Raw genomic sequence first — 27,767 nt, 5'->3', positions numbered from 1 at the left:
GCAGGTATTAACAGTCTTTTGTGTTAGAGCAGCTGAGCAGTATATCTGTTCTGTTGTGCTGCTGCCTGCCTCAGAGTTGGTTGGTCTGTAACAGTTTTTGTCTTAGATATAATCAGGCCTTTTTCCCCATCTGGAACTCACCAGAACTCAGTTCTGGCACCTCTCAGGTGAGTGCCATTGCCATAAGAGAACAAGGGAGGCGTTCATGGTGAATTCCAGCACCTCTTTTTCTAGAAAAACAGCACTGGATACAACTCTATGTAATATGTATTCGTAACATAAGTAACACCTTTCTGTCTTGTATGTTTAATCTAACAAGTGCAAGTACACTGAGTAAAAGTTATTTGTTATTTAAACTTTAAAAGAGAGTGTCTTGCATAATTTTTATATGAGGCAAAAGGGAACTAATTAAGGGGTTAAATGACCCAGTCTCTTCATTTCGCATAGCTCTGTAAATGGGAACTAGAGTCTAATTTCCACACTTTCAAGGTGTATAACCCCATCAGTTCTGGAAACTTTCCCACAACAAGCTGAAATCAGTGTGTCCCACATTTGAAGTTTCAAACCCTTTGGCCATAACCATGCATCATGGAAATGTGTCAGCACTGCATCCACAAGGAGTTTTGTTAACTGGAAATCTAGAAATTCTAGAATCTGTTGGTAAACGTCACTTAAACATGCAGGTCTGCAGCAAGCGAAGGACCTGTGTGGTCATATAGTAGGTTCAAACGTCAGTCCCTCCCCTTCTGTACTGGGCTTATGGGGTTAGCAGTGGCCCAGCTTTGTGGAGTCATAGAGCCTTCAAGAGTTTAGGCAAGAAGCCATAAGCCTGTAACGTCAACCTGTCATAAAACTGTTTACAGCTACAATCTTTCTTTACTGTAAACCTGCCATGAAGACTCGGCAATTTGGCAGGATAACAAGTGTGGAGGCAGATGTGAAACATCTGCAGCTTTATGCAAGATAATAATGTACATGTCTGGTGCTTTGCACTTGTTGAGGAATCTAGAGAGTTGACTTCTGGATGGATGAATATATACAAGTGAATGGGGAGAAATGACAAACAGGAAGAATGGGAAAGACCTGGATCAAACGTGAGCAGTAAAGGAGTAAGGAAGAGGGCACTATCCAGAAAACTGCATTTCTGAACCAACCAAAGGAACACACCTAAAGCAAAATCGCACATGGCTCTTCTCTGTTTAGGTTCCTGGGATGTTAATAGTTATCTAGCCCATGCCTTCAAGACTGCCAGTTGGTGATGATTAAGGACCTGGGCATTAGGGAGACATGCCCTTACGTTTGAGAGCGGTGCTTTGCAGCTAGGAGCACAGTGGTGTAGTTTTTATTTAATCAAAAAGATTTATTTAATCAAAAAGAAATGCATAGACTATTAAACATATGTTTACTAGGAAGTAAGTCCCACTATGTTCAATGAAGCTTACTCACCAGTTAAGTGTGTTCTGGATCGGAGTCTTTGAGTACAGTCGTATGCATGTCTATTGAGAAGAATGTCTCACTGAGTCCAATGGGGCTTACCCTTATGAATAGAATTGCAGTCTTAGAGAGCCTCAGCAGTGGACTGATCTTCCAGTTTCAATGTATGCCAACTGGCTTTGTCATATAGGAAGATTACACACACACACACACACACACATACACACACACTGTGGCAAAAAGGTAGAGCATCTTTAAGAGTTCCTGGATGACACAAATTATCTAAATTCACTTCAGTCTGGATTTAGGACTGGTTTCAGAATGGAATTAGTCTTAGAATCATAGATTTGTAGGTTTGGAAGGGATTCCAGGGGTCATTTAGTCCACCCACTGCAGTGAAGGAACTGATTGCCCTGATGATGATCTTATGAAGTGAAGACGGGGAAGTGTGACCATGTTACTCATATGGGATCTTTCAATGGCCTTTGATACTACTGACCCTGCAATTCTCCAAGATTGACTGTGTTTGATGGGTATTACAGCGATCCCCTTCCCACCTTTGCTTTTGACTTCCAGGTGTCTCTTGAAGACTTTGTATATGCTGACAGGCCTGTGCAGTTGTTCAAAACACTCCTGATTAGCCAGTCACTTTAATGATTATTTTCAACTGTTTTCAACTGTGTTTTATGTTTTATCATTGCACACCACCACAGTGTTTTATGGCAGTGTATAAATACTTTTTCTCAATCAATCAGTCAGTCAGTCAGTCAAAAAGCTCAATGAAACGCTGGCCCAGAAATCTAGCAGATGATTTTATTTTATTTTTTAAAAGGAAAAGAATAGTATCAATTCAAAACTACTGTTCCAAGAATCTGTTCAACATACGTTAACCCTTTTAGTGTGGGAGTGAAGTGGGCCTCCTCCAGTTTTAATAAACTAAAATAAACATATCAAGAACGTGATCAAAAGTTTGAGAAATACAACCTCTGGCATGTAGCAGGGAGCAAGATGGCATGGAAGCAGGAACAGTGTCTAGGAAAGGTAAGAAATGATGGTGGTGCCAAGCAGAGCTTCCAGAAAACAGTGATTTCAGAATTGTGCACAGCCCACTCTCCCACTCTCAAGGCTGCTATTCTCTCTGCCTCTAGAAAGGTGTTTTGTTTTGTTTTTAATACTATGGAACTGGTTATCCTCATGCATGCAATATTTTTTTACAGCATCCTGACAACATCACTGGCATTAAAATGCCAGGTGATATACCCCCTTCTCAATTTATTTCAGATTTACCCTGTCTGGTGAAATTTTTGCTAAATTAAAAAAACAAACTGTTGTGAATGACGATTTCGCAACACCTGAATGTCTCATTTGCAATATTAAGCCTCTATCTGGAAGCACACTTCCTGGCTGTGGGCACGTTTTGCTGCTTAAAAACACAGCTAGGCCATTCTTTCTCTCAGTCTGAATTGAAGCTGATGGGGGGGGGGATGGCATACCCTCCAACATCCTGCTGATCAAAAGCAGGATGCTCATTTTTTAGTCCCGAGCTTTCACAGGAGCCAGCTGATTTGTGCATGAGCGCAAGACCAAAAACTAAGCGTCTTTTGTTCTGGTGCTCCAGTGCAAGCTAGCTGGCTCGAACCAGAGCACTGGACCAAAAAACACTACGTTCCAGGATCCAATCAGAATTCAGAATGGCTTCTGTAATTCTGGGATGTCCCACTAAACATGGGCACTGGCAGAGGAAGAGGAGTGCGGGGGGAGTGCATCGCCCCCGGCAGCACGATCCCAGTGGTGTGCCATCGTGGCTGCCCCCCCCGCCCATGCTGGGTGCCCCGCCCCCAGGATTCCTGCACCGCCCCGCCCCCGTCTGCTCTCTGCCCCCCAGTGCTGCGACAGTTGAGGGGTATGAAACTGGAGTATTTCATAAGAAATAACAAGACATGCACAGGGCAGATATGGTTTGTGGCTAACCTTGTCTTGTATGCTGTTTTGCAAATGAGCTGTGGGAGTACATTGGGCCTGCAGACCCACTCTTACACCATCAGATGCAGCACACACTTGCCTCTCCACTGGCCTCTTAACCAAACTTCATTCCCTTCTCTCCCAGTCTCCCAGCTGCATCAGACATTTCCGTCCAAATTAATTCTATCTTCCTTTAAAGCCCCAGCTTTAGGAAAGCAGGATAGAATATGCAGAAATTTAAACATGAATGCAAATTGATATTATCTAGAGTCTTCCCTCTGCTACCACTATGGGTGCAGAATTTGGCCCACTTTTGATGCTGTGTGCAGACGTCCTGTAGCTGTGGTTGATCCACCTTCCCCTTCTGCATGCTTAAGAGCCATGTGTAACTCAAAGGCTTGCATGGACTTACAGCACTACAAGAAGCCGATGTCTCCATTTTGAGTGTCTCACCATGCTGAATTTGGTCATTTGTGAGATGGTCTGCTCCTCCCTGACTTGCCTTGCTGCTTCTCTGAGAAAGTCTCTTGTCCTTTTCTCCTACCTGAGGGGCTTTTCCCTCTATAAAAATATTTCCTCTTACTTTCTCCCCCGCCCTTCTGCGATGGTGAAAAGGACGGGGGCTGTATTAGAACACACTGTAACAAACAGAACAGGGCACCAACTGAACTCCTGCATAACTGTGAGCTTGTCAGCACCTTTGAGGCATCTAATCATAGCCTGCATTTTTATTAAGGCTTGATCAGGGCCTGTATTTTAAAATGAGCTTAAAGATTTTCAAATGTTCATGCCAGGCAGAAGACCAGCTGCCTAAGAACCTTGGCAAAATGTTTATTCTCCTGGACAAGGGGGCCCCCTGATTTATAGCAGAAAACAATTCTCAAAGTCGTAAAAAGGGAATTACAGGATGACAGCCAAGGTTACACTGACCCTACATATTACAGAAGATAAAAAAGAGATAAACATAATTAAGAGTTGATAAATAGTAAAATAAAACCATGTGCCTCCCATTAAACTTGAGCCATATTTTCCTAAGGTTGAAAGGTCAAGAGCAGTGAAAAAGGCAACTGGCTTGGCTGGAGAAGATAGGTTTCTTCCTATCTTATTTTGAGGCTGGAAACTGTTCCTTCCTTTTTTACTTTGAAAAGGTTTATTCTTCTAAAAAGCTATCTATGTTATGTATTAAATATATTGGCTTAAATGTAATTATGCAAAGGAATTAGAAGCTAAGAAATGTTAAATCCTTATGCTAGATTCTTATTTCATATAGTTGGAAGAGATCACAGGGGCCATCAGCCATCAGCCCAGCCCCCCTGCCAAGCAGGAAACATCATTAGAGCACACATATGGTTGTCAGGCCTTTGTTTAAAGACCTCCAAGAGAAGGAGATCTTTCAATGATGATGTGAACTCAAGATCCTTGACATCTGTTTAAGATAAAAATTTAAGATTAAACCATCTGTTTTGGAGGGCAATAGGGCGAGGTGAGCTGGTAATTAAGGTTCCTTGTTGAGACACATGTAAGATATATTACTACTTATTTGTCATTTATAGATAGAAGAATATATAGCTTTTTGTTTCCCATAAAAGGGCAAAAGGAAATGGGTGTATCTTTTGTGATTGGTTCTAGCAAACAGCCAATAGGAATTTCAACCAGGCTGATTGGACAGAGGCAGCCACAGGAGGAGCAAGGGGGCTGGATTAAGGAAATATAAGTGCTGGCCAGAATGGCAGGAGGCCAGGCCAGAGCTTGGTAACCATATACCACTGTGCCTCATATTTATTTGTCTGACAAATAAATTATTATTTTAATTTCTCTATTGCTGCGTTGAATATTTCATTCCAGCTAAGCGTTAACCACAAGCAGGGTGCTACACCTTCAGCTGTAAGCCCAGCGCCAACAGGGCCCTGCCTTTGGAAAGAGCCAAGCCAGCTCCTAAAAATCTTTTTGTTGCTTCATTTCATATTTGAGAAAGGTAGAAGTAATTGAACTGAAAAGCAATGCAAGAGGAAGCCCGTGCCAAGCTGAGGAACAGTGGGGCATTAAACACACAATTGCCTCTTAAATTCCAAGACTCTGAGCACACATCAAAGCCTAGAGCTTTGGCTAAGCTGTCATTGGTCTTTTTCCAACTACGCTGCAGAGGCCTACAGAAATAGAGAATTTCACAACCCGGGATGAGCCCATTGCTTTTTAAAGCTGACTTCTGGGATGCAATAAGTTGCTGCCATTCCTTGAACCAGTGCTATTTTTGTAGAAAAAGAGGTTCCGGAACTCACCATGAATACCACCCTTATTATCTTAGAATGGTAATGGCACCCACCTGAGAGGTGCCAGAACTGAGGTCCGGTGAGTTCCCACTGAAAAATGCCCTGTCTTGGACAAATGTACAAATGCGAGTGGTGAGCCTGGTGGACCTACAGAATGAGATTTCATATAGACTTTATAAATGTTGGTAGATAGGGGGAATATTGTATATTTTAGTAGTGATGTAGCTGTGTAGTAGGGCATCTGCTTTGCATGCAAAGGCCACATGTTTAACTCCTGGCATTGCCAGGTAGGAATGGGAATGTACCCTACCTGAAGCTCTGGAGAGCTGTTGCCAGTCAGCACAGAAAATACTGACCTAGATGATTTACTGGTCTGACTTAGTACATGGCAGCTTCCTAGGTTGTTCCTACAAAGGAAAACCCTGCAATTTTGACTTTATTCAATTCCTGGAATAGCCAGACTAGCTTCCTGGTGAGATAATGGCCCTCAATGTATGGGCCATTAAGGCAACAAAGGAAGTGGTTTTGTTCCATATGACAAATGGGTGGGCTCCACTCTCTCAACTCACTGGTAGTTAGAAAGATAAAGGCCAGAGTTGAGAGTTTTGTGTGTGAGTTAGAAGCTGGCAGGAAGCCTGGGAGAGTCAGAGCCATGCATGATTTATGCTGCTAGCCAAGTCTGTGGGTGTGGGTGTAGACTCAAGTTGTATATATGTGTAAATAAGCCATGTAGCCTGAAGACACCACAGTCTCTGTTGTCCCTCATTCTGAACCCTAGACTCTCACATCACTGTGAAATTGGGGCGGAGTGCAACATTATGTGGGCAATGTGATTGGCTACCAAGGGCACAAACTGTATCGGCTCATCAAGAGGATTTGTCCTGGAGTGTCAACACAAGGGGCTTGTGAAGAAGGCTCAGCAGAGACTGTACTTTTTGAGAATCCTAAGGAAAAACCACCTTCCGCAGAAACTGCTGCTTGCCTTCTATCACTGTGCCATTGAGAGTGTGCTCACTTATGGCTTATGTGTGTGGTACAGAAGCTGTACTACCCAGGACAGGATGGGGTTGTGCAGAGTTGTTAAGGCAGCAGAGAGCATTGTTGGCTGCCCACTCTCCACCTTAGAGCAGATTTATGCCACAAGGTGCCATAGGAAGGCACTGGACATAGTAAAAGATCCATCGCATCCTGGTCACTATCTCTTCGAGCTCCTGCCGTCGGGATGGAGATACAGGACGATGAAGACAAGAACGAGCCGTCTCAAGAACCGCTTCTTCTCCAGAGCGATCTCGGCCCTGAATGGGAAACCTGGACTTTGAAAGTCATCTAATCTCCCTTGCTGTATTATACTGTATTAATTAGTGTTTTTATAGTTGTTCTGATTTTGTGTGGAGTGCCCTACCTGGGTAGATGGAGCAGCCAAGTAATTTTCGTTGTCCCCGAGAGGGGGCAATGACAATAAAGATATTATTATTATTATTATTATTACAACAGCACGAAGGAGGAGCACCACTTACCTTCCCAAGTAATTTGGCAATTTTAGTCATACCAGCAAAATTGGCCAGCTTTCTTTTGCTGCTTTAGTTAGCATTAACGGTGCGGGGGTGGAGGCACCTTCGCACAAAATGCCTTTCCACATAGTTACTGTAAGTGTATGGTGGCCAGATGCAAAAGAGAAGGTAAAGCAGAGGAGGAAGGAGGACATCAATATGAAATCAACCACAGAGGAAGTCTCCATGGTGAACTGTTGTTTATTAGGCCCAGCACATTTGCAGTGCAGGCCGTCCATCAAGCATTAAGCCCTCATAGAGTGTAATTAAATAAATATACAGTTTTGTTCCAGAAGTGCCACCACATACTTTGAATCTCTGGGTGGAGAGTGAATGGGCACTGGGCAGCCCTCACAGAAATGAAATACCTTGCTGCTGTTAAACACTACCAACACACAGTTAATGCTAGACCTCTTCTGTGCAATAATAAGTAGATATTTATCTAGTAGCACACTCATGATATTGGTCACATCACCCGTCACCTATCTTCAGTGGGGGTACCCGTCACGGGCACCTCCAAATTCTCACTATTTTGCAGGTGGGATTCATACACTTACCAGAACCTTAGGTGTCCACATTTGACAGTGGATTCAAGTGTTCTGTCGCCTTTGCACAACAAATCCACTTTTAAAAGAACCAGACTTTTTGCGGTTTGGAAAGTGACAGGGAAATACATTAAAGAGCGTAGAAAGAACAAATGAGTAACAGAAAGATATATAAACATTTCACAAGCCAGTCAGGATGAATGCGGAGTGAATGCTCATTTTCAAATAACCACCCTGTAAACAAATCAGAACAAATCCTCAGGAAAGACCTGACATAGGCTAAGTACCAAAAAGCTTTGTGCAAACACATCAGTATGAATGTTCAGTAAATAGGTCAACCGGAAGGGCCCAAAGAGTCATTACTTAAAATGTGTTCATCATAATAAACATTTCTCTTCCTTAGCAAACATGGGGCAGCCATATCTCTACTGCAAATGAGGGGAATTTGGCTGATATAACTTGTCATGCTGGGAAAAACTGATACCCAAACTCCCTCACCCACTCCTAATATACAACTTTTAAAGTTACCAGAACCTTATTTTTCTTTACCACTTATCACCCTGTGTGATGAGTAAAAAAAGAAAGAAGGATCTCATTGTATGATGACAGACTGCCCATACAGCCACACCATCAGAGGAGCATGCAATGCATTTGCTATGTGCTGATTTTTGACCATGTGGTTCAGTCTCGACAGGTTAACATGGGACCGGCAAATTGGGTGGGATGTGTGTCTCTTTATATAAGGAAGGGCAGCAGAAGGCGTGTGCCACAATTGGTTAGAGCTGCATGGAGTTTCAGCCGCTGAATTTGGCTCCCAGTTCACCTGGCACCCCCTCGTCTTTTAACGCAGCACCACTATTCCCCGACGCATCACGCTGCAATTTCCGCATGTTCTGAGATGACATAACCACATCCCAAATGAGTTCCGGATTACATTTCATCCAGCAAATGCTTCAGAGACTGAGAACATTGTGTGCATTTCATTAAAGGGAAGGACTGCCTTTTCAAGACCACCGTCACCCTCACACATTGTATTCCCTGTCTTCTTCCAAGTGACTCCATTGAGCTGGACTCCGTACAACATAACACATTGCAGTCACGTTAGAATGCAAAACATATGAGGAGATACTGGAGGAATTAGGCATCTTTAGCCTAGAGGAGAGATTATGAAGGGTGGGGTGGTGATGGGACATGTGATAACAGCTTTCAGATGCTGACAAAGCTGCTATGCCCAGGAGACAGAACACCTCTTCTCTGCTCAGAACTTCTCTGCAACAAGCAAGGGACAGGGCTGGACTGGAATGGTTTTTGATCCACGCCTCAGACATAGAAGAGGACCAAGTGTCTATAAGGGTTGCTTTGCCAGCCCATCTATACCAGAGGGGCAAAACTGTGTGTGATGTTGTTCACATTTTTAAGACCTTGTATGACTGCTGTTCTTTTTAATTAAACTGTGGTTATTTAAGAAAAGAAAAGAAAGTGAATATGTGGTACAGCCTCTTTTGGCAAGTTTATCTTTGTATGCTTCCCTGAGTATACATTATTGAACTTACTTCTGAATAAATGTGCAATAGGCTTGAATTGAAAGCGATTTACTAGAAATACGTTATTCATATGTGTACTTGAATGCACAATGGCAAGACTGAAGTGTAACAAAGATTCTGGACTTCCAGTGTCATAAATGCACATGTAAAATCTGCCCAGATCACCAACAGAGCTGTGAAGAGCCAGGTGAATTAACATGAAATGCTCCATAGAAGTTTTCATCAGAGTAAGGAAGGAATGCATAAGAACTACACTTATTAAAAAGGGAAAAAGAAGAATTCACAATGCTTTTCTTACTAAGCATCTAGCTGAAACTGAAGGGAGATAAGAGAGAAGGCTGCCCCAAAACTCTGAATTATTCTCTACTATCTGGGCAAGTTAATGACCACTTTCATTGGACTTTAACAAAACAAAACCAGATGAAATGTGCATTGAATTGCAGCAGCCTGAGTCTTCTTTGCTTTCTCTAGTTCAGTTAAAGGTAAAGGTAAAGGTAAAGGTACCCCTGCCCGTACGGGCCAGTCTTGACAGACTCTGGGGTTGTGCGCCCATCTCACTTTAAGAGGCCAGGGGCCAGCGCTGTCCGGAGACACTTCCGGGTCACGTGGCCAGCGTGACATCGCTGCTCTGGCCAGAGCCAGAGCCAGAGCCAGAGCCAGAGCCGCACACGGAAACGCCGTTTACCTTCCCGCTGGTAAGCGGTCCCTATTTATCTACTTGCACCCGGAGGTGCTTTCGAACTGCTAGGTTGGCAGGCGCTGGGACCGAGCAGCGGGAGCGCACCCCGCCGCAGGGATTTGAACCGCCGACCTTTCGATCGGCAAGCCCTAGGCGCTGAGGCTTTAACCCACAGCGCCACCTGCGCCCCTAGTTCAGTTAGAGACCAGCAAAAAAGCATTTGCTAATGAGATACTTTGTAGTATCTGCTAATGTGGACAAGAAGTGAGGGAAGCTCACTTTTATGAACATTTTCATGCCTCCAGAAAGAGACTTCTTCTTGGAGAGAATATCTCAGAAGGGGCAGAGCTCTGAAGGCCACAAACTTTTTCATTATAATGCAGCATATCCTACTGCCAAGGTCAGTGGACCCTCTTTTCCCACAGTGCACTGCAAGAAAGCTGTCATGGTGTACCCCAGGTACAGCAGAGCAATTCAGGCAATGCTGCTATTGCAAAGGCTGCATAGTTGTCTCAACCTCCCCCACCCCCATGTAATATAAGGACAAATAATTAGTTTTAATTTAATTGTCTATGTGGCATTGTGGCATCATGACTTTCAATATGTGATCCCTGATAGGTTGAGGTCAAGTATTCCTTAAAAATGGTGTTGAAGCATCAGAATATTGGAGATGGAAAACTAGGCCTTGCATCTGTTTCTCAATGACTTCATTCAGGTTGCGAATTCTGACCAGGTTTTGCAAGAGCTAAGGGTTTTACTTTTCTTTTTAATTTTTCTATGGTAGAAGAACAAAGAATTATTTTTTTAAAAAATAAAATAAAATAAAAACATATATGGCTTTTGCAGCTTGCTTCCCCACCCCTCTAGCCAAGTCTTAGGTCAAAGCAAATTCATTTTTCCTTTGCTAGTTGGAGGCCTTCTTGTCATCCATAGAAGTGACACTAGCAGTGATGGTGCTGGGGGTTTAGGTGGATGGTTGGGACCCCCGTACCCCTCTCTACTTGAGTCCAGAATTCTCTGAAGTTCAGGTATGATTTGGAATGGCCCTGTTTTTAGCCTTCCATTGTGTGCCTCCCCTGCTGTCTTTTTCCCCAAGCTTACAGAGGAAGTAGTCTTGTAGAAACCACAGGCCTTAGGCTGGATACTTGTTAAGTTTGAAATGAGGTACTGGTAGCAGAGGAGCTGGTCCACTCATGAGGCAGACTGAGGCAGCTGCCTCAGGCAGCAGAATCCAGGGGGTCGCAGCTATGGGCACCACCACTGGAGAAGCAAGGTAAAGAGGTAGCAGCCTCTGGGTTGTGGTGGGATAGCACAATAGCCCCACGGAATCTTGTGAAATTTTGGGGGGATCTTGCAGGTTCTCATGGGACTCTTGCAAGATCATGATGGAACCCTGAAGTCACCACCACACAAGCTAGGTAAGTGGGGCTTTACCAGGGACACAGGTCAGCACTTACCCATTTTGCCTCAGGTGGTAAAATAGGCTGGCCCACCCCTGAGCTGCCCGCAATACATGCATGCAGGATAGGCTTTGATGCTGCTATAAGGATGGTGGTCACTTATTGAATCAAGGGTTTGAAGAGATAGAAATAGGAGCCCTTTCGTTCCACATGCAGAATGAATGTGTGAGGGGTGAAGCTGAAAAAGAGCGCCTGGCCCTTTGCACATAGGCAGTGTCCAAGAAATAAAATATTATTTGTAATAACAATCATAACTAGATCTGTGCAAGATTGTTGTCATGTCCCCAGAACTGTTTTGCATCGCACTTACTTTATCCATTCAGCAAATTTATGAAATTCCTTACACTCTGCCATGGAAAATGTCGTATTTGCAAAATGCTGACAAACAGGGAATTCGGAGCCATGCAGCCCAGCCCTTAGGCAAAGCCCATCACCATATAAAATGGAACTATATTAACGCAAGTAACAAGGACAGCTGGGTTTGTATTATAGTCGTTTAGATGTGGTGTGCATTAAAAAAAAAAAGGGCTTTCCAACAGAAATCATACTGAAATAAAAAACATTCTATAAGAACAAGTGTGACAATAGCCTCCAAGTGTAAAATACAAACAAAGAACAGACCCACAACCACACAAGTTTGGCTCCCAACTACCCAAGCTGATGTACAGTATGGATCTAAGCATACTTACTCAAGAAGTGAGTCCCGTTGAGTTCAGAGGGGCTTACCCCACCAGTAAGCATGCTTAGAATTGTAGCCCATGCTTGTTTAACTTAGAAATAAGTTCCACATTAGCCCATCTCATACACAGATGATTTGTGATCATGAAGGAAATTAACCCCTTCCTCCATGTCCAATTCCTCTAACAGCAAAGTTCTGCAAAGACTTTATATGTTCAGAGGAAGGAACACAAATTGGGTTGGATGACAGGAGATGCCATAATGAGATCCATGTTGATGGCAGAGCTGTTGTTTCCAGGGTGTGGTTTGGGGAGTGCAAGTAACTGTGGCTATGCGTTCAAGTCTCTGGGCTGTTGTTGCCCATGAGAGAGGCTGCAAACATCAATATATATGAACCCAGCAGTAGATTTGAGATCACTGCATATCCGGGTCATCCTGTGATTCATTTCTTAGTAGTTATTCCTTAGAATATTAGCAAGTTTAGGAAAGGTGTGGTGTGTTTGTGTGTGTGTGTTTGTTTGTGTTTGTTTGTGTGTGTGTGTGTGTGAGAGAGAGAGAGAGAGAAGGAGGCTTTGTGTATGGTTTTGTTCGGGGAGCTTAACTGAAGGCAGTAGTCATAGGTGTGAGACTGAATCGCCTGAGTCAATAAAGAGGCACAGAATGCCTTGAGATAGGTATATAAAAAGCCAATTTATTTCCTGGTTTCCTTGTCTTAACCTGTTCGTATTGCACAACCCTTTTGTTTTCATGATGTTTGAATTGCCTATTACTGTAATTAATTGTTTTTGAAGTCTGTTTTGTAAGCTAATATGAATTTATATATATAAAAAGTGGGATAGAAATGTCTAAGTAATACAGTAGTGGAATTCTATTCATGTCTACTTAGTAGAACTAAGTGCAACTAAATTTAGTGGGACTTACTCCAGGGAAGGGTGCAAAGGACTGCAGCCTAGAAAAGCATCAGATCCAGGCAATCATCTCTCTCCATCCCCTCCCTTTTTGGGTTGCAGATGAGGAACCTGTGGCCCTATGCATGTTGTGGGTCTCCATCAGCTTCAGCTTGTCCAACAACATCTGGCAGTCCATGTATACAATTTCCCCATTCCTGTTTCAGACCAGCCACAGTATGGGTGAGCAGAGTTGCAGGTCAGATTACCTGTGCCATTAAGCTTAGATTTATATGTACACTGATTTAGTTACTTATTTACGTGTGTGTGTGTGTGTGTGTATACAGCCTTTCAGTAGACAACTCCGTCATGGTGGCTTGCATAATAACAATATAAAATTACAGCTTCAACAATGGTAAAATGAAAAATAGAATAAAATTAATGGAATAAACATACAAAACAGAACAGTTTCTCTACAGCATCATCAGCATTAATAAGGCAACAATACTGAAAAGCTCACACCCAGCCCTGAATCATTAGCTAAAAGAAATACAAAGAAGGAAATATTCTTCATGCACAGATCACCTGAAACAATAAATATGTCTATAAGGATCTTCTAAAGGGCTGGTATGTGGTAGCTTTCCAGAGGTCAGTAGACAATGAATTCCATAGTCATGGGGCCACCACAAAAAAGGCCTTCTCCCCAGCAGTTCTGCTGATATTAATGTGTGGCCGGGCCTGCACTCCTTCATATAACTCAGACCTAGGGATGTGCAAACCTGTTATCTTTGGTTTCTCTCAATTTCTCATGTTTCATTGATCCACATTCCCAAATCAGTTTGTGATTTCTTTTTTATTTCTTTTTGAACTGTTCCCGAGATGATTCATTTGTTGTTCACCCTCATTGATCCCCAAATCATATAATTTAAAGAAGCAACATCCCAGGCTCTCTCTTTTTAAATGCCAACCTCAAAGCTTGATATTTGAAAAGGGAAACATCACAAAAGCAATGGCCCTTTTGGCACAACTGTCTGAGCTCGCAGCATTCAAGACACCAGCTGCCTCGACAGAGTTAAGGCAGTTCCAGATAAGTTCATTGCCATCTGCGTGGCTCCAAAGAGTGGCTTTAAATATTTCTAATGATACGGAGTGCCAGACTCGCTGGAGCCAGCTTTTCCAGAAAATCCTGCTGCATGCAGACTGCATGAACTATATAATTTGCTACTAGTCTTTTTTAATCTGAAGTCAATATCTACAAAGCCAGTGGCGTGGGGCATGGGCGGGGGGGAAGGAGTGGGAAGGAAGTCCTTTGGAGTCAATATGAAATCAGTTGGCTTGCTTGAACTGCCACTTTAAAGAACAGATTTCTAAAGAATAAAGGTCAGAAGGGAAGAAACAGCCTGAACGTTCAGAATTAATTTTATTAGTTTAACAGAATTTGTACAGCGCTTCACTATAAATAAAACCTCTAAGTGGTTTGCAAAGGACAGAATGACCCTACTGATGAGGCTGCAATGATTCTCTCCTAACCCCACATCTTTTAACATTTGATAGTAGTTGGACGCTGGGTATATTTGGGTATATTTATGTGGGTTTTTATTTACGTTATTTCCCCCCTGCACACTTGAATAGGAAAAGAACCCAGCATGGAAATAATAGGGCATATGCAAAACCATTGCTTTGTTGGCTCTGAAAGTGTGCTGGATCCATATGGTCCCAGGAGAACCGCAGAGATAAGCTTGAAACCACTGCTCTTGGAGAAGAAAATAATGCCATCCCTGCAGAGGGTGGCCTGCCTTGATTACAGGGCTCAAAACATCCCCTTAACAGAGGATGATTCTTGCACCAAGTTCAAAGTTGTTGAATTCAGTGTAAGGAACAGGATTCTTCTGTTTTAAATGGCTGGGAGAACTCTGGCAGGCATAGTCCTTTCTGCTGCCGTGCCAGAAAATAAAGGGGTTTCAGAAAGCTCAGGCTTTGTCCCCTCACTCTCAATATCTGCAACCATGCTACCAAAGGGAAAGGAGGATCCAGTTTAATTTTTGGTTTTCAGCTACTTCAGGATACCCACCTCTTGCCCACACCTGGTGCAGCAAGTTGCCCATCCCTGTGTGATTGGTGTCCAGGACTTGGACTAAAAATATCCATATTAAAAATCTGCACAAGTGAAAAATCTCTTCTCCATTCCAAGCCACAGATGAGCTTTGAAGGGAATAATTTCAGTTCGTATTGCTTCTGAGCCAGGCAGATTGGTATTCAGAATACCATAATTAAGAGTTTGGGCATCATGACTGCTTCAGATCCATATACACATTCCCATTCTCATCAGCAATGCATACAGGAGTCTGCTTTATACCTGTTGACCTCTCTTGCTGAACTGATGCAAGATACAGGTAGGTAGCTGTGATGGTCTGCCGTAGTCAAAACAAAATAAAAAAAATTCCTTCCAGTATCACCTTAGAGACCAACTAAGTTTGTTATTGGTATGAGCTTTTGTGTGCATGCACACTTCTTCAGATACCTTGCACACGAAAGCTCATACCAATAACAAATTTAGTTGGTCTCTAAGGTGCTACTGGAATGATTTTTTTTATTTTGATGCAAAATAGTCATTAAAAGCCAGTAGCACTTATTTCCTATCGTTTTAAATTTAAATAATGAGGTCATCATAAAAATCTGGAAAACCTTAAAATTCAGCCCTCTTCTTAATTCTGCTTTGTAGAAAAGAATTAGTACATCCGTTTCAATACATGTTTTCATGAGCATTTTAGATGATTAGCCTACATTTTCTCAAGCACCCACAGTATCGTAAGGAGCAAAGAGGGCTGCACCACCATGCTGTCAAAGACAGAGGTACTTATCCCATCCTTGCAATATATGTAACCAATTTATGTAAACCAACATTTGCCCCACTGCTTTTCTCTGGGAAAACTAGCTCTGAATTGGAACAAGCTGCAATTGAGTTAAACCTATTAAATCATAGGTTCTTCTGGGGAAAGTGGTGAGGCAAAGGGAATACCACTCAGACCTGTGCCTAAAAAGCAGGGTGCAAGCAGAAAACTACTAGAGAAGTTTCTAGAGAAGTATGGGCGAGCCCTAAGTTTTTAATGAATAATGTAGCAAGAGTATCCAATGCATTTCAAGCCAACCAAAGAGCCTCTCCATCATCAGGGCATTTTAGAATGTGTACAATAGCTATGAGACTGCTGACCAGTTGAGATGTAAATTTCTTCACAGTCATTCTTATTTTTACTTTATGTTAGCGGTTTTCCCCAGTTCTGCTACTTGAGACCCTTTTAAATTGAGATGTTAGGGTCTGAACCTGAAGCTTCCTACATTTAGGCACATTGAGCAGATCAGCACCACACATTTAAAGTACTGTATCTTATTCCTCCACCCCACCCTGAATCCTGGGAATGGTAGTTTGTTAAGAATGCTGGGAATCATAGCCCTGTGAGATGAAAACTACAGCTCCCAAGGTTCTTGCAAGGGAAGTCAGGTGCTTTAAATGTGCACAGGATGTGCTTTCAATGTATGGTGTGGCTCTGCTCTGAGTTATGGGTCCTGCTGCCCTTCCATATTTTCCTTCTCTCCATTTGTTCTTGATAAACTATTCCAAATGTTATCAAAAGCACAGGCCATGGCGAATGGTGCAAACGAAATGAATTTGTGTCAGTTGCCAGAATTTGGCCCAGAAAGCCATATTCGAAACTTTATGCTGTATGGTAGAACACACTGAAATTTTCCTGAATGACTAGCTTGCTTTCTTTCTTTCTTTCTTTCTTTCTTTCTTTCTTTCTTTCTTTCTTTCTGGCAAGGGCATATAAATGCATCAGCCAAAGCAAAACCAGAACTCAGATGCACAGAGTAAGCTTCCGAAAGCCTGTCTCTGTTGCCGCCATTGGCGGTGTGGGCCATGTGTTTATTAATGGTATTGATCTTGGCAGGATCTGGGAAGACGCCCTTGTGAAGAAATGATGTGGCTGGGGCCTTGCACCTGGGACTATAACAAGTCACAGTTGGATGGCCTTGTGCTTTCAAAACCAGCCTGCTGAAAGCCAGTTAAACACATCCTCCAGGCAATTTAAATGTTCCTGGAAAGTTCTCCCAATAACAATCACATCATCCAGATAAACCCAACATGTGGCCCACTGAATATCTGCCAAAATCAAATCCATTAGCCTTTGAAAAGTGCAGGGGGAATTGCGGAGACTAAAAGGCGTCATGCTGAACTCATGGAACGAGACAAGGAATCTTTGGACAACCCTTTGGATGTCTCTCTACTTTCCGGAAGCCAATGGCTAAGTCCAAGGTAAAATAATCACACATCTATATAACTGAGCGTGTGTCATAGATGCAGAGTAATGGGGCATGCAGCTCCCTGGTGAGTATGTCACTATTTGTATGGCTTTTGCATGGATCCAATTTAACATTCTGTGCAAACCTTAGATCTGCAAATCAGGTATAGTCTAGCAACAGCAGTGCACATGCTCTTTACATCATTAAGCCATTTTATTTGAGACATTAAACTAGGCTAATCAAAAGGATATTTTCACTTAAAGATGCAAATTGATACATGTTTATTGTTTGGAAAGTATTAATACAGTGGTACCTCTGGTTACAGACACTCCAGGTTACAAACTCCTCTAACCCGGAAGTAGTATCTCAGGATGAGAACGGAAATCATGCGGCAGCAGGAGGCCCCATCAGCTAAAGTGGTACCTCAGGTTAAGAACGGTTTCAGGTTAAGGACAGACCTCTGGAACGAATTAAGTTCTTAACCCAAGGTACCACTGCAATTTCATGTAATATTGAGGTCACATACAAATGGTCTCTGCACGAATATTTCCATTACCCTCTCATCTCCTGTGAGTGTCTGAGGGCCCTGCTCTTGCCACTCCCCTGTGAGTGTCTGAGGGCCCTGCTCTTGCCACTTACCATCTGGCCTGGGGTGGGGCCTGAAGCCTCAAAAGGACTGCTCTGCTGCCCAGGAGGACTCCCCTGTGAGTGCCTGAGGGCCCTGCTCTTGCCACTTCCACCTGGCCCAGGGCGGGGCCTGAAGCCTCACAAGGACTGCTCCTGCCACTTACTATCTGGCCCAGGTGGGGCCTCACAGGGACGGTTGTTGCCACTGAAGTTGCTACTGCCCAGGAGGACCCGGAGGGGTGCAGAGTTCTTTTTAACATGTTTTAAAATGTTCCTTTCCCTTTAGATTTTTATATATGGTGGTGGGATGGATGTTTGGGTGGGCTTGGGAATTTGTTAGATTTTGATGAATTTGTAATTTTTGCAGTTTTTATTTGTATTGTTTTATTGTTTTCTGGGTTGTTTTTGTTTTTTGTTTTTATTGTTTTAAGGTTTTATTGTTTCAGGCTGTGAAAGAATAACATTAATTGCCATCAATGGAGGCTACTATGAGGCTTGGGATTGCTACCGTGGAGGGGCGAGGGAGGTATGGCTGTGGGGGCAGATGTTATAGGTGAAGGGGATCGAGATATGGATATGCTCATACCCCTTCCAATCTGCGCCTCATCCCGAGGGACGATGGTAGGGTGAGCAAGGATTACTCACCTCCGTCACTGGTGCTGTGCAATGCCAGGTCTATAGGCAACAAAACCGCCACCCTGCGAGATTTCTTTATCTCGCAGGGGGTCGACCTGGCTTGTGTGATGGAGACCTGGGTGCGCGAAGGGACAACAGTTACCTTATGAGAGATGGTGCCCCCGGGTTTCTCCGTCCTCCACCAGTCCCGGACTGTGGGCCAGAGGGGAGGGGTGGCATTATTAATCCGGGAAGATTGTCCTTTCAGGGCTCTACCATCGCCGTCGATCCCCGACATTGAATGTGTTGGCCTAGTGTGGGGCTCCGAGGAGAGCTTGGCTGTCTGACTGGTGTACCGGCCACCTAGCGCACCAGCAGCTACCCTGTCAGGCCTATTGGAGGCGGTGGCCGGCTGGGCCTTGGAGTTCCCTAACCTATTGGTATTGGGGGACTTCAACATCCATGCTGATGCCACTCCCTCCTCACAGGCTCTGGACCTGGTGTCTTCCATGGCGACACTAGGGCTCTCCCAGTTTGTTTCGGGCCCCACATATCAAGCAGGCCACACGCTGGATTTGATCTTTGGCGTAGGTATAGATGTGATCATGTCTCCTTCGATGAAGGTGCCATGGGCTGATCACTATGCTCTGAAAGCCAGGATTGACTTTCCACCCCCACCCTGCTTAGGTGGCGAGCCGATTTGGGCTCGCCCGCAGAGGCTGATGGACCCTGATAGATTCCGCCAAGCCTTGCGGGACCTTGCTCCCCCTGGCGACTCATTGACTGAGCTTGTTGAGGGCTGGAATATCCAGCTCCTGGCAGCCATCGATGAGATCACACCGAAGCGCCCTCTGCGACCCCGCAGAAACCGGGCTCCCTGGTTTACCGAGGAGCTCCGGAAAATGAAGCAGGACCTCAGACGGCTAGAGCGAGTATGGCGGGGTGCCCGTGACGGAGCCTCAAGAACATCTTATAGGGCTTTTATGAAAACCTACGAGATGGTGGTGAAGGCTGCTAAGAAGTCTTACTTCTCGGCCTCCATTGCATCCGCTAGCTCTCGCCCGGTGCAATTATTTAGTATAATCAGGTCTTTAACGTCCCTTGAGGGACAGCCAAATTTAAATAACAATTTGTCACACAGCTGTGAGGCATTTGCGAGCTTTTTTGCGGAGAAGGTCTTGTTGCTCCGCCATGACCTCCCTGCCAATTTGGATACAATAAAGGAACTGGAGGCCCCTCGACTGTCCTCGGGTCCAGTATTGGACCACTTCGACTGGATATCCCCAGCCGATGTGGACAGACTCCTCCGAGCTGGAAAGCCCACCACCTGTCCTCTCGTCCCGTGCCCGTCTTGGCTGATTAGAGCGTGTCCAGACGAGGTGCGGGCCCTCCTGGGGGATATCATCAATTTGTCCCTTGGCACGGGGACATTCCCAGGGGAACTGAAGGAGGCAGTGGTGCACCCACTCTTAAAGAAAACATCATTAGATCTTTTAGATCTATCCAATTACCGCCCAGTTTCAAATCTTCCGTTCCTGGGTAAGGTGATTGAGAGAGCGGTTGCTGAACAGCTTGGTGGGTTTCTGGATGAAACATAGGCTCTGGATCCATTCCAGTCCGGCTTCCGTGCTGGTCATGGGACCGAGACGGCTCTGGTTGCCCTAACAGATGATCTTCGTAGACAGCTGGATCGAGGTGGGTCGGGGCTGCTGATTCTTCTAGATTTGTCAGCAGCTTTTGACATGGTCGATCACGAACTTCTGGACCACCGCCTTGCTGACGTGGGGATCCAGGGCACAGTCCTTCAATGGCTGCGCTCGTTTCTCTCTGGTCGGGGACAGAGGGTGGCGCTTGGGGGGGAATTGTCATCACGCCACTCCTTGGTCTGTGGAATATCTCAGGGTGCTTTTCAACATCTTTATGCGCCCCCTCGCCCAGCTTGTCCGGAGTTTTGGGCTGGGTTGCCATCAGTATGCCAATGACACCCAACTCTATCTGTTGATGGATGGCCATCCTGACTCGGCCCCAGACACACTGACCAGATGTCTGGAAGCTGTGGCTGGATGGTTACATGGGAGCCAGTTGGAGCTAAATCCTTCAAAGACGGAGGTCCTGTGGCTGGGATGGGACAATATGGGATTGGGGGGGCAACTCCCATCTCTTGTGGGGGCGCAATTAGTGCCAGCACCGTCCGTTAAGAGTTTGGGTGTAATCTTCGACACCTCCCTTTCCATGGAGGCGCAGATTACAGCTATAACAAAGGCGGCATTTTTCCATCTCCGCCAAGCTAAGCAGTTGGCTCCCTACCTCTCTTGCCCTGACCTAGCCACTGTGATCCACGCGACAGTCACCTCCAGACTGGATTATTGTAACTCGCTCTATGTGGGGCTGCCCTTGAGACTGACCCAGAAACTCCAGCGGGTGCAGAATGCTGCAGCGAGACTCCTTACGGGGTCTTTGTTGCGAGATCACATTCACCCGGTGCTATACCAGCTGCACTGGCTCCCGGTGGAGTACAGGATCAGGTTTAAGGTGCTGGTTTTAACCTTTAAAGCCCTATACGGCCTAGGACCCTCGTACCTACGGGACTGCCTCTCCTGGTATGCCCCACAGAGAAACTTACGGTCTTCAAATAAAAACATCTTGAAGGTCCCAGGCCACAGAGAAGTTAGGCTGGCCTCAACTAGAGCCAGGGCTTTTTCGGCTGTGGCTCCGACCTGGTGGAACACTCTGTCACAAGAGACTAGGGCCCTGCGGGACTTGACATCTTTCTGCAGGGCCTGCAAAACAGAGCTGTTCCGCCAGGCCTTTGGCCAGGGCACAGCCTGACTTCCTCCCTCGGCAATCTTCGCGGAGCTCTGGCCCAATGGTGGCCAGTGGCTTGAATTTAATTAATTTTATAATGAATGATTTTAGAGTGTTGTTTGTGTTGTACTTTTGTACTGTTTTATTGTTGTTAGCCGCCCTGAGCCCGGCTGGGGAGGGCGGGATATAAATAAATTATTATTATTATTATTATTATTATTATTATTATTATTATTATCTGGTTTTCCAGATGAGTTTAGTACATTCATCAAGAATGTGGCTTCTTATAAATAATGGTATTGGTGAAGCTAATAATCTTCTTTCCAATTCTAAAAGAGCCATCTTTCCTTCTCCTCGTATCGTAGCACCTACATGGAATGTTTGGGGTACTGTGATGGCTCTAACACTATGATATCCAGGGTGGAGCCCTCTCAGGCTAGGAATGGGGGGCGGGAAATATGATTGCATAAATTTGTTTCTTTGTTTCAGTTCTCCCAATTACGTTTAAACTCAGACTTGAACCGGCATTCTCATAGGGGGAGCGGAATCAGATGACTCAGGCTACCTTGTCTCCCCTTAGAATGTAGTCAAACAAGTTCCTCATCCTCCCTCATATTTATTTCTTTAAAACTGTTGAATACCACTTTCCATCACTAGCTGACCTCCAAGGCAATTTCCTTCTATCAAAAAAGCAATAATAAAAAGTCATAGTAATTCAATTTAAATAATAAAATGAAATGACGATGGTATTATAGTTAGAGTTCAACAAGCAATACAACTATATGGGAAGGAAGCCCAAACGTTGTCCTTGGAATTCCAGCTACCTATTGGCTGCTGGTAGACCCTCCCGTCTCTTCCTGCAAGGGAAAAACCCAGTAGCTGCCTCATGGCTGAGAGAAGGTAGTCCGCCATGTTGCAATGTGAAAGGGAAGCTCCCTGAGTTTTTCTCCTGCCCAGGCTTGTGAGGCCTTATCTCAGGCTGGCTGGGTGGTTTGGCCCTGTGCTCCATTATACACAGGCATTGAAAGTTCAAATTCTCACTGCTCTTCCTATTCTCTTCTCATTGTAGCCCAAAGTTAATATATAGCCAAGTAAATAAAGGATTATTTATTGCTTATTTAACCATCCAATTACTCAAACCTTGGGAAATTTGGAAGGCCCCAGGGAATTTGGATGAGAGTGTTCAATAGCTTGTTAAGTGGCACATAATGTCCTCCATCTCATATAGTTTATGAATCTGTTGCCCCACACAGGTTATTAAAAAAGGAGAAATGCTAATGTACCTAACTTTCTAAAGCACATCACATTTGCAATAAATTTAGAATAATGGCATATATAGCACAACAAAAGTCCTTTGAACAAGCAGCCTTTCCACCTCCTTCCATTTTGGTAGCAATGATTTGGAAACTTTCACTATGTTTTGAGAAAAATAAACTACCCAAAAAGCAACCACACACATACTCACCTGACAGTTCTCTGTAATAACTTACCTGATAAAAATCTCCCTCTGTCGCCAGCTTGTCAGGCATTCAAACACAACGGAATGTTGGCACAACTAAAAATGGACAAGATGTCATTCTCCATGCCCTCCCTCCTTCTCTCTCTCCCTCCTACATCTTTTCTAATATCTGCCAGTGCAAGGAAGCTGGTTTCAGAAAAAATGAAATGCTGATCTCTGCCAGTCAACTGACTGTTAGGGGAGCCATGATCAAGCACACACAAAGGAATACTTGACAGCAGCTTCAAAACTGGTTCCAGTACAGACTTCATGATAGCAGACCTCATGTGGTGGTTCCTGATTTCAGCACAAGGGATGGGACGTTCTGTCCAAAAACTCCATCATGTGATATTTTGAGCTCCTACCACATGTCTTTGTCTTGTGTGCATTTGAGAGTCTTTCACATCCTAAGTTAGGTGTAGGGAAGCTGTGACCCTCTAGATGTTGTCACATTACAGCACCCCCAGCCCTAACCATAAGTCATGCTGACAGTGGGTGTTAGGAGCTGGAGTTCCCAACAGCACTTGGAGGACTAACAGGCGTACATAGATAGGATGCTATGATGATTGCCTTAGGAAGGGCCATAGCTTAGTGCTACAGCAAAAGGCCTCCAAGCAGGTCAAGGAAACTCTTTTGAAAACACTGCCAGTCAGGGTAGACAATGCTGCGTTAGAAGGACCATTTTTATTCGACTGAGTATAAGGCAGAAAACATTGTGGAGAACATTTAACCCAGAGTAAGTGAGGCTACTGGCTACCTAAATCCATTAGAAGTGGTGAAATAAAGCGATACAGCAATGGCTCTCATTTGATGACTTACTGTGTTGTTTGTTAAACTTGGAACCCCAGAAACCACTTGAATAGTACTAATGTTGTTCAATGTTAATGCATCATCATCAAAGGCACCATCCTCTACTGCTGACTGGAGATTCATTGGAAAGTGTGAGGTTAGTGAAGGTCTTCACAAAGTTGGATTTGAGAGGGACATAGAACTTAATCCACATCAGAGAAGGAGGTATGGCAGCTTTGAGTATCTGGTCATGCCCTTTGGACTCCAGTCAGAAACAGCAGTGTTCCAAGCCTTCATCAACTACATACTCAGAGGCGTGGTGGACGGTTTCATGGTGGTTTTCCTCAATGACGTCTTGATGTATTCAGAGAACCAAGAACAGTATGTATGTCACATGAAAATGGTGCTGAAGAGGCTGTGAGAACAGTAGCTGTATGCCAAGTTGAAAAAATGTTGGTTCTGCATCTCAATGGTAGATTTCCTGGGTTGCTGCCTCATGCCAGGGGGTGTGTGTGTGTGCAGATGGATCCTGCTAAGGTGCAGAGCGTAGTTTCGTGGCAGGTGCCCAAGATGAAGAAAGATCTGCAGAGGTTCAAAGGGTTTGCCAACTATTACCACAAGTTTGTGTTGGCCTATTCGAGACTCACTATGCCCCTCACAGATTCTTGGAAGGGCAAGAAGCCATTCCAGTGGACTGCAGAGGTGCAAAAGGCATTTGGGCATCTCAAAACACACAGGCCTGGCCAGGACGGTTTTCCTGTTATACCTTTTGGGCTTGATGAGGCATGTGACCCTCACCTGTCCCGACCCTACTCCAGCTGACAAATCACACGCCTTCTCCCTGAGCTAGCAAGCCACACCTGAGCTGTGGATCATTGCCTGCCTTCCCTTAGAACTGACAACTGTAAGTTCTGGAATCCCGATTTCAGGGACTAGGCAGGGGAGGAGGAGTGGTGGAGACTGCTTCCCCATCCTGACCCTTCCAGGGAAGAGGAAGAGGAAGACAGTATAGATTTACAACAGGGGTTTGTGGGAGGTCACAGCTCACAGGCAGATGAGTGGAAAAGTTGGGAAATAATGGGAGACCCAGAGCAGCTGGCTGACACTTTGTCAATAGAAAGCATTCCGGACCCTCCATTTCCCAGAACCTGGTGAGCCTTAAAGGTAGGAGAGCAAAGAGCTCCAAGACAGAGGGTATTTAGTGGCACCCGTGGAGGAAATGATGACGATGAATGAAGAAGTGGAAGAGACGGGGAGGGGTGGAGATTCACTCGGGACAATGTCATTATCCAAGAGGCTGGGTTCCATAGACTCCCCCTTAGTGACTCAGCATGAGGCTTTGCCAGAAAATGTCTGTGGCAGGCTGACATGTTGAAAATAAAGCCCTTTCAAACATATAAGCTATTTTCATTCTTCCATTTTTTAAGAAGCCAGGAAAGAATATCCACAGTGCATTCCACCAGTAAAAATCACGGCCCAGGCCTCTCAGACTTAAAGCATTCAGCTGTCTGCTTCCTTAATCTAGTCTAATATAACATAGCGTGGCCTCTACCAACGGCCCACATGGGGGAAGGAGAGGGGGAGTGAGAGGGAAGTATTAAGAAATATTGTTCCCAGTTTGTTTGTAACTCTGGTGCAGTACATCAGTTAATCACTATCATGTTTGGCATACCTGCCCTGTAAAGAACACATGTAGAGTGTTAGACTGGCAGAAGGTGCAATAACATTGGGCTGTGTGTTTGTGTGCAGGAGAGCTGGAAGCTTTTAACTCTTTCACTCCTCCTCACCTTGTCGTATCTTGCCTACCTTGCCACTCTTTTTAGCACTGTATTGAAAAACATCAATAGACACTAAATGGAGCATCTCCTGGAAAGTATTTAAGTGCTCAGTGGCCATATTAAACATGTGTCCCTTGATTTGGCAAGACCAGTTTGATCTGTAGACCTGAAGTGGTAACAAAGTGACAGTCTCTTGCAATCTATGGTGGATATGCAGGGATGCAGAACTTGGAAGCAGAGGAACGGAATATATAAATATACTAATTGTATGGGTCATAAGCTGGAGTCTGTAGATGTAGAGGAGAGGAGATAGTGAGGGAGGATGGGGACATCTTTTAACTGCTGTTTGCCTCTCATTTTATTTTCTAGTCTGCTTCAGTTTAGAGAATAGAACAGTTTGTGGCTATTTAATGAGTGGTCTGAATTAAATGGCCTTGTACACTGTGCTTTCCACTCATGGATTTCAAAACGCTTTTGGGTGGAATGATGTCTTTTATTAGCATCTTTCTGATTTGACAAATGCAAGGGGCCAAAGCTGATCTCACACTGATTTATCTGTATCAATAAACTTACTTCCGCTTTATCATTACCAGAGATAAAGGAGATAAACCCTTCAAAGTGCATTCTATAATGAGGGCAGGGGGTGGGGAGAGGAAGGCTGTTCTGATCTCAATGAAATTCATTGTACATAGTACCAGATACAATCCGTCTCATATTCTCCATCATGATAACTGAAAACCTGTGCCTGGGAATGCCAGATTCGGTTATTATAATGAATTAAGCAAAGTGGGCAATTTGTAGATTATGACAACATTTTATAACTATCTCACCAAGTTTTAATGGTACCTAAACTATTTGACAGACTGGTGTGTATGGCCTGCATTTTCTATATGAGTTATTTAACCCCATTTCTAATAATTCTTGAATATCTTGAAGAGGTGCCACTGCCTGCATCTCAGTGCATAGGCTGCACACATATCTACACAACCCTCTTGCTTGAGTTCCTGCCTACTCATTTGCACCTTGGCGTAATGTCAGAAGTCACTCCTGAGTTCTTGGGTCATCCTTAAGAAACAACATGATAAAATGGGAATGATAGGTATCTCGTTAGAGCCTTGAAGTGTGATAAAGAGAGAGACAATATGTCTGTTTATGGGCTGATGGTGGTTATACAGTGGTACCTCGGGTTACAAATGCTTCAGGTTACAGATGCTTCAGGTTACAGACTCCGCTAACCTGGAAGTAGTACCTCGGGTTAAGAACTTTGCTTCAGGATGAGAACAGAAATCGTGCTCTGGCGGTGCGGCAGCGGGAGGCCCCATTAGCTAAAGTAGTACCTCAGGTTAAGAACAGTTTCAGGTTAAGAACGGACCTCTGGAATGAATTAAGTTCTTAACCCGAGGTACCACTGTATAGTATTTCCAGTACTTTACTTCTAGAAAAGAAAGATGCTGATACATGAAGTTGTTACAGTAGGTGCCACACTTTTAATCAGTGCTTTCCTTCTAAAAAAGGAGGAACGTGCCAGTACTGAGTACCCCCTGAGTACCCCCAGAAAAAGTGCACTGATATTTCAATGTACAGATTGTTTTATATGTGTTGTTGTTTTGTCCATCCCATTTATGATCTCCAGACGGCCCTGTGAAGCAAATTAAATCCCCTCTGGCAGTACAGTGAGCTTCATGGAAATGAGACTTTGACGGCCTTCCCACAATGAACCTACTACATCAACCTTTAACCTCTTTGTAAAGACGGCAGTGGCTTTTCTACAACTCAGAAATATCCCAAGACTTGATGATTGGGACCGAAAGCTAAAATGGTGAGGGGAATAATGACAATTCTTTCCCTTTTGAGGTACCCACAAATCTGCCATCTGAGGGGTGACAGATCCTGCTACTCCAACTGCACTCACAAATAAAAGGAATTGTTGTTTCTGAATTGCGTTTTTCCTAGAGGTTTGAGACCACAAAACAGATTCATTAGTTTGATCCCTCTCTCTTTCCTGCATGGAACAACTTAGGAGAGAATGAGGCTTGTGAGGGAGGGGTAGTCTTTTTCTTGCTTACTTCCATTGCTCAGTTTTTATAGGACCTCTTTCAGGAACTCTGTACTCTGACTCAGTCAGATTAGGTTATAGAGTCTCTGAGGGGATGAGATGAGGTATTTGGTCAGTGACAGACGATATTGACGCAGAAAGTTTTAAAATAATACAATCAATCTCTCTGACTTAGGCTGTGCACACACTTACTTGGAAGTAAGCTCCAATGAAATCAACGACATTTACTTCCAAGTAAATGTTGCCAAGGTTCAGGGTGTTAAAGTATATATAATATATATATGCACACAT

General features: G+C 44.2%; 1 long non-coding RNA gene across 2 annotated transcripts; it reads left to right on the top strand.

The window, feature by feature from the left end:
- On the top strand, positions 1-27,317 carry LOC307212455. 2 transcript variants are annotated; one of them, XR_013836999.1, is made up of 4 exons: positions 1-167; positions 13,133-13,252; positions 15,781-17,321; positions 27,054-27,317. It is a non-coding gene; the product is annotated as an uncharacterized lncRNA (long non-coding RNA). The 2 variants fall into 2 exon arrangements; XR_013837000.1 differs by lacking the exons at positions 1-167; positions 27,054-27,317 and adding an exon at positions 12,639-12,796 and having other exon boundaries at positions 15,781-17,853.
- Positions 27,318-27,767: the final 450 nt, after the last annotated feature.

The sequence above is a fragment of the Podarcis cretensis genome, assembly GCF_951804945.1.
Source record: "Podarcis cretensis genome assembly, chromosome: 1".
Lineage (NCBI taxonomy): Eukaryota > Metazoa > Chordata > Lepidosauria > Squamata > Lacertidae > Podarcis > Podarcis cretensis.
The sequence above is the reverse complement of the archived record's forward strand: the minus strand, read 5'-3'. Positions and strand labels throughout refer to the sequence as shown.